The 7780-nt window shown below is 39.0% G+C and overlaps 1 non-coding gene across 1 annotated transcript; it reads left to right on the forward strand.

Annotated features, from left to right (window-relative positions):
- Positions 1–2848: 2848 nt before the first annotated feature.
- On the forward strand, positions 2849–2936 carry trnay-gua (transfer RNA tyrosine (anticodon GUA)). The gene is given in 2 exon segments: positions 2849–2885; positions 2901–2936. It is a non-coding gene; the product is annotated as a tRNA-Tyr (tRNA).
- The last annotated feature ends 4844 nt before the right edge of the window (positions 2937–7780 follow it).

Genomic DNA, 7780 nt, shown 5'->3' on the forward strand with positions numbered 1-7780 from the left:
CAGTCATAGGTGCGGTGAGGGGGGAGCGATAGAGCTTTCTGTTTGTCAAAGGCTTGCTTCAAATGTGCATATTGGGGGGGGGGTAATAGACTGCTCTTCCAAGGGGTTTACTGCAGCAGCAACCTTGAGTGGAGGACGACAACAGTTGTCACGACAGGCATGGCTCCAGGCAATGATCTCATTCTTGGCCCAGGAGATGTGGGGATCATGCTTCTTGAGCCAGGGAAGGCCCAGGATCACAGGGTAAGCAGGGGAGTCCAGGAGAAGGAGTGAAATGTCCTCCACGTGAGTGGCACCAACAGTAAGGGATAGGGGAATGGTCTGCCAGGAAATGCGTCCAGGAGCGATCGGTGACCCATCCAACGTTTGAATGCAGATAGGGGGTGAAAGCAGAGCAAGAGGAATATCCCACTTCTTAGCAAAAGAGGCATCCATAAAATTCCCATAAAATTCCCAGCTGTGAATCTGACTGAGAAGAGAATAATGAAGAATTTTCCTGAGAATTTTTCTTCTTTTCCAAGTGGTGTTACATCTCCTTCAGAAACTCTGTACAGACTGCCAGAGTGAGAGAAGAGGAGAGAGAGATGGACAGATGAGAGCACACACAGCAAGAGACACATACATCTTGATTTACTTTGAAGCAAGTGTTCATTTATTTTCTGGAACAAGTTGTTTCTGAACTTCAAGAAATTCATACAACTTCTGAAAGATAAAATACAAATCAGCTGTTAAACAAAGGGCTGGTGGGTCAAACGCACTCAGGGTCGCGCTTCAGATTGTGATGATGTAAACATAATCTCTGCTAAAAATTGAAGGGATTTCTTCACAAACCCTCTTGAATGTTGCAGGAAATCTTCGTGTTTTACTCGTGTGCAACTACAACAAGTAAACAATTAAGTACCTAAGTCAATGTCCAAGAAACCATATTCACGTGTGGAATTTTTCTTTAACTGGCTGTTGGGAGAATTCATTTATACACCCGTTGTATCCTTAGCAAAAATATTTTAAAATTAGAACACAGATTTGTTGGAGAACTTGACAATCCTTGACAATCATTATTAAATGAGCATTATACAAATGTGCGTTGATATTTTTAATATGTACCTTAATTGTAATATATATATATACATAATTGCTTTGATATGGATGTTCATTTGAAGGGATTGAGGAAACTATGAAGGATCGCAGAACAACCAAAGATACATTTGGGCATCTGCTATTGGTAAAGATGAAAGAGTACCTTAAGTGTGAAGCTTGCATACACACAAGAGAGAAAACAGTTTTAATGCACTTCATTAAATTGATGGTGTGCTTATCAATCGTGCATAAAGTGATAAAGTGCATAAAGTGTACATAACAGAGGATGGTTTCAATCCATTGACCTCTGGGTTATGGGCCCAGCACACGTCCGCTGCGCCACTCTGCTGACAGCTGTCATAGTGTGATTCAACACAACTGCTCTATCTTTGCTTTCTAAAAGTGCGCCCGAGATGAAAAGTCTAAACGGTAAACGCAGACGTCATTTTGAGCACTTGGTCTTTTATAGTACAAATCATCACCCGCTGCTCTACATGGGCGTGTCTTCAATATCGTTGAGAACCAAACCTTCTGCTTTCCGAGGCAACTGATTCTTTCGTCGTTAATTCCCAAATCTTCAATGAGAATCAGTGAAACGAAAATCAAACACATTCGCGTCCTAACCTGAAAGAAAAATCTACACCCGCTTTATAATACTGAAAATGATTCAGGAAGTACAGCAAAGTTCTAAAACCAGCGAATGCATCTGCATACATAAAATGTCGTTTTTTCAAAAGTAAAATCTTCAGCTTTGAAAGATTGCCATCCATATATTTTCGTTTTTCTCTTTTTTTACATAACACGCTTTCGAGAAACAAACTGTCTTTTAATTAAGGTTTCATTAGAAATGTGTATCTTGGTTTGCTAAGTTAAAATCGGCACATCCCAGTGGGCAAACGATGTAGAATATACGACTATTAAACGCATACCTTAGACGTGTAAATGTGCTCCGTAACTGGTCTAGAATGAAATTCTAATATACATATAGCGTTATACGTCAATTAGACATCTATGATTATATGTTTATTATACATAAATGGTTGGAGTTCTATTATACGGATACATTTAGAAGACTATTATACATATATACTTAAAGGTCTATTATACATCAAAGAAAATTTTTTATAGGTGTAGAAACTAGTAAATAAAGCCAATTATTTTAGAAATGTATTCTTAAAATATACAATTATTCACACCTGAAAAATATGTAGTTCAAATTATACATTATATACAATATTGTAATCAACAAATGTCTAATCATCATTAAAAAACACAACTAGTAAACTTCAGTTACAAATTCTAGTAACATGGTGATATATATATAGTAATGACAAACACAAACTAATTACATGAACACGCTAATATTTAACTCAAAACCACATTTCGATTCAAATATACATTTTAAAATTTACAACTTCTTTATTTCCACGAAAATATTATTAATGTAGCACAAATGCTACTTTCTAATAAAGACAGAAAGAAACTGTTTGTTTTGTGTCTCATGGTGATCCTCCTCTCGATACTAATGAAATGTTTAATATGATCCCTCGAGAAAAAAAGAGTCAATTTCCGCCTGGAATGATTGATGCCCCATCAAACATTTTGTAATATCCCTGGAAGTTTATACAGTAGAATCCTGGTTCGTGGCTTAAATTCAAGGTAAACAAGACTAAGGAAACGAGTTGGAAACTTGATGTCGAAGTGGGATTTAAATCACCCGGAACATTTCACTACATTGGGCAGTATGTGCTAGGGGGCATTGCTTGACATCCCTTCGATAGCTCAGTTGGTAGAGCGGAGGACTGTAGTGGAGTCAGTAGGGAATCCTTAGGTCGCTGGTTCGATTCCGGCTCGAAGGAAGGTGCTTTTTGTGTACTTTAATCAAAGAGTTAAAAAAGCGAATCTGTTTCATTCAGACATTGATCAAAAGCTCAATAAACGACGAAGTAGAGGTTCCTGTTCCGAATTCAGCCCACGTCTGATTGTCTTGTTTTGGCCAAGATCCGATCTTTGAATTAAGGGACTACACTGTCTGCTTTGTAATTCAAAAATACATACAAATGTCAAGTTTTTTGTAGATATAAAGGTGTTCTCTGTTTTCAAAGGATAGGTACTTAATTGGCATAATGATTTGGTATTGATTTTGTATCGTTGTATTATAAAGTTTGTGCTTTCTGTGTTTTTATCGTATTGTGAACTTATTTTTTAAACAAATGCTTACAAAGGCAAACAGGGCACACATCTGTTTATACCAGTGGTGAATTGTACATTTGTACAAGCTACTGTGCACTTCTGGGAGTATAACAGGTTCGATATAAAGTGGCAAAAATATAAAAGGGGAAAATACCCCAGACTGCGTGTAAAGCCCTCGTTGTGACTGTTTTAGATAAAAATGGCGTACTGTGCACGAAATGTTGCAGAAACACAATCTGATATTTTGATAATTATTATTTTAATAATTTTATAAGTATGAGGCCCCGGATCCAAATCTTCAGTTCTGATTTTTTTAAGTGATATCTTTCCTTCCTGTCGTGGAAGTCACACGATGTGAGCAATTGTTTTTTTTACGTTACAATCCAAAGAGCCTCAGACTCACTGTAACCAAACCAGGATGGATTCTGCTGGGGGCCGGACTGAGCTCATTCTCACTCCCTGTGCTGAAAACAGAATTAGCTCTTCCCCGAACATCGTCTACAGCTGCTGGATTGTGCTCTGCGTCTTACTGCTCCGGCAGTTACTTTGACAAAAGACAAATCACTTGTGCGCTTTTAACCTTCTCGCAGTTACGGGCGAGGCTGACGGTCACGATATGTAGGCACCCGATGGTATACCTTCTATAACTTTCAGTCGCGACAGACTTCACTTTTTAAAAAAAAAAGTAGATATAGCCCTGAAAAAAGCATTAGCTTTATCAGTTTTATATTAATCTATTTTGAATCAAAGTTTGATATTTTGTTTTAATTTTTATTGCATTTTACATAATAATAATAATAATAATCATTATTGCTTACACTTATATAGCGCTGTTCTGGATACTCCACTCAATGCGCTTTACAGGTAATGGGGACTCCCCTCCACCACCACCATTCTCCTGAATGATCACAGAGAGTCAGGACCTCGGTTTTACGTCTCAGCCGAAGGACGGCACCTGTTTACAGTTTAGCGTCCCCGTCATTGTACTGGGGCATCAGGACCCGCATGGACCGCAGGGTATGCGCCCAGCGACAGAAACCAGACGTGTGTCGGGCTCGGCTGCGAGCAGGACAATGACGTCATGGGGACAAAGTAGAGGAGATCAAAACGGTTCTATAAAAGACCTGTGTCAGCTGTTGGTTTGCAGTCTGGACTCTAAATCCTCCGATCCGATTTTAAATCTCTCTAATACCTGAGCTGCGGCTTCTTCCGAGTATTTATTCGTATACTTATTATGTGTAAGTGTATAGATGAAACCTTTCATAGTGTAACGCTTATGGCCGACAGGCACTGTGTAAGAGCCGGCGTACCAGAGCAGGTGACGTCACTGCCCTTCCCTGTGATTGTGCCCGTGGGTTGTGGGGAGATCTCTCTTTAGCTCACCGGGCTGGGTCGCTGCAGAGAGACATGGGAGTCCCGGCTTCGAGCCCCCGACGGTGGGGGGCCGACCTAATGCGGCGAGGGTGCCCGCCTGAGCCCCTGTTGCGTTACAATATATTGTTCAGTTTAAATCAAAATGCTTTACTAATACAAGAGAGAAGTATAGTATGAAGGATGTGACAAATGTATGATTTCTCGGAACAAAACGGTTTTTATTTGCATTCCAAATGAAGCTGAATTTTAGCGCGACACACAAACCCTTTGTCTTTTTTAATGATTTTTAAACAGACATAAATGTAGAAAACGCGTTTTTTTTAACACTATAATAGCAGGGTCAGTGGCGTAATGAATAACGCGTTAGGCCTTGTGTCAGAAAATTAAAGGTTCGACTGCCATCTGGCTTGTTGAGTTTATACCACTTACATTCTTTTATATAAATGAACTGCACCTGAAAGCTATAGAAAACACTTTGGGTAAGTTGTCTGCAGCCTCATGCGTCGACAACTTACCCAAAACACTGTACTGTCTGGAGGTCAGCTCCAGCTCTCAACTCAATTGCAATGAAAAACCATGCGTAACAGAACTGGAGAACAGCTGAACTTGTGCCCAGTTCGGTGATGAGGGTTCAGAACTGTCGTTGTTGTAATTAGCACGAACTGCACAGGCTCTGAATCAGACCATGTCAATTAGTCTGATCAGTGTAGGACACGTTAATGTAGAATTATTAATAGGTTTATTAGTTAGTTAGTTCAGGTTTACCCACCTGAACTAATGTAGAATTATTACTTGGTCTGTCTCTTGTTTGTATATAAATGAATGTCTCTGACAACTTAATGTTAGTTTTACGATGTAGGTCAGGCATTGACATATGCATGAGTGTACAAAATGACTCCTGATTCAACTCATGTTCTATAGGAGATTGGCAATTCCTCCTGTTTCTCGTACAACCATATCAGAACAGAAGCCCGTGTCACCCAGCTGTGATTCAAGATCGACTCGCATCTTTATCCCTTTTTTGTTCGTGATCATTATTTTCTTTAGTTATGATCAATATTGAACTTTTTTGAAATGAAATGACAATAATCAAACATGCAGGCAGATTTTTGAAAAGTATTCGGAATTGACAGGGTGCCCCTTTGGAACAGTCGTCAGAAAATGTGAGAAACTGAAAGTTATGTAAGCTCTCACACAAAGCATTGAAGATTGGAATCTGAGTGTAAAAAAGCTACCCGTCTCCCAATGATAGGCAGGGATACACACCATGACTCGAATAGACTCAGCGAACTTTAACACCTATGATATTACGAGTGCTTTGCACGTGTCGAATTTCAAGAAGGAACTACTACAACAGTTGTGGACATAATTCATTACCACCGGCAAAGTCCAATGCCGGCAACTTCTGAGAAAATAATGTTCACTCATGGAATTTGGTCTTTGAATGGCTGGCGGGAAAATTCATTTATACTCCTGTTGCACCCTCAGCTGAAACATGTTAAAATAACAACGCAGATTTTTTGGAGAACCTGACAAGAATTATTGGGTTAGCACTGTATGTATTCTTGTATATTTACTTTAATTTTAATATAAATGTAAACATGCATGCTGTATAATCTATTGTAATTTTAAAATATGTTAGCTGAGGATGCGAGGAGGGCTATTATACCTTGTGAAACGTGCAAGGAACTGTAAAAAAGGCTGGTATTTGAATAAAATTGGCGATCACAAGAAAACCACAATATATGTGGTATTATCATCAATATCTTTCAAAATCGACGTTCAAATGAAGGATTTGAAGAAACTATGAAAAAAGCAATAGTAGTAGCAGAGGATTTTGATTTTTGCTCTTCAAGTCAGTAGATCGACATAGTCCAATGCCGGCAACTTCTGAGAAAATAATGTTCACTCATGGAATTTGGTCTTTGAATGGCTGGCAGGAAAATTCATTTATACTCCTGTTGCACCCTCAGGTGAAACATGTTAAAATAACAACGCAGATTTTTTGGAGAACCTGACAAGAATTATTGGGTTAGCACTGTATGTATTCTTGTATATTTACTTTAATTTTAATATAAATGTAAACATGCATGCTGTATAATCTATTGTAATTTTAAAATATGTTAGCTGAGGATGCGAGGAGGGCTATTATACCTTGTGAAACGTGCAAGGAACTGTAAAAAAGGCTGGTATTTGAATAAAATTGGCGATCACAAGAAAACCACAATTTATGTGGTATTATCATCAATATCTTTCAAAATCGACGTTCAAATGAAGGATTTGAAGAAACTATGAAAAAAGCAATAGTAGTAGCAGAGGATTTTGATTTTTGCTCTTCAAGTCAGTAGATCGACATAGAGTTACATCCCTGCAAACAGCACAAAGGATGAATCCCACCTCCTTCATTATTGCTATGTTTGTGCCGGTGAAAGTAGCATTTGTGCTATTGAAAGCATCTCGGAAGATGAAGGTGCAGTCACTTCCACATGTCATGATATCATTAGATCCGACGACAAGAGCTGAAGCCCCCCAGTCCAAGCCAGCAATGTGAGGAAGATGGACATGGAGGAAGGTAGTGTGGCTGAGCGGTCTAAGGCGCAGGATTTTAGGCTCCAGTCTCTCTGGGGGCGTGGGTTCGAATCCCACCGCTGCCAAATGTCAATATTTTAAGACCTGTAATACGATCAGTAAAAGTGCTTTTTGTTAGGCTGCAGGAAGTGTTTAGAGATAGACTTTCTAAAAGACAGCCTTAACATCAAGGCAGAAAAAATATTTTGTTTTCTCAACAGAAATTCTCTTTGGCAAGTTCAGCTTTATGTAGGGAACAACATCTGCCAAGATCACTTTTGAGGCAGTGCACATGATAGTGTACCGGCAAGTACAGTACATTTAATATTGGCTGTGGTGGTGAGCTGCTTTTGTCTGTGAAACTTTTAATTCTTCACGCCGAATCATTGGCAGGGGTAAAGCTTATTAAATCTTTGAACATAGCTCTCCATCAGAAGTACTTTGTTCGTGATCAAAAGAGATCAGAGGATTAACTTCATGAATTCACATAGCATACCTTACAGGAAAGATTTAAAAGGGGAATTGATTGTGCTTCCTGATGTTGTTCCTGTGGTTTCTTTGGGTACAA

Source organism: Lepisosteus oculatus, chromosome 14 (assembly GCF_040954835.1).
Source record: "Lepisosteus oculatus isolate fLepOcu1 chromosome 14, fLepOcu1.hap2, whole genome shotgun sequence".
Lineage (NCBI taxonomy): Eukaryota > Metazoa > Chordata > Actinopteri > Semionotiformes > Lepisosteidae > Lepisosteus > Lepisosteus oculatus.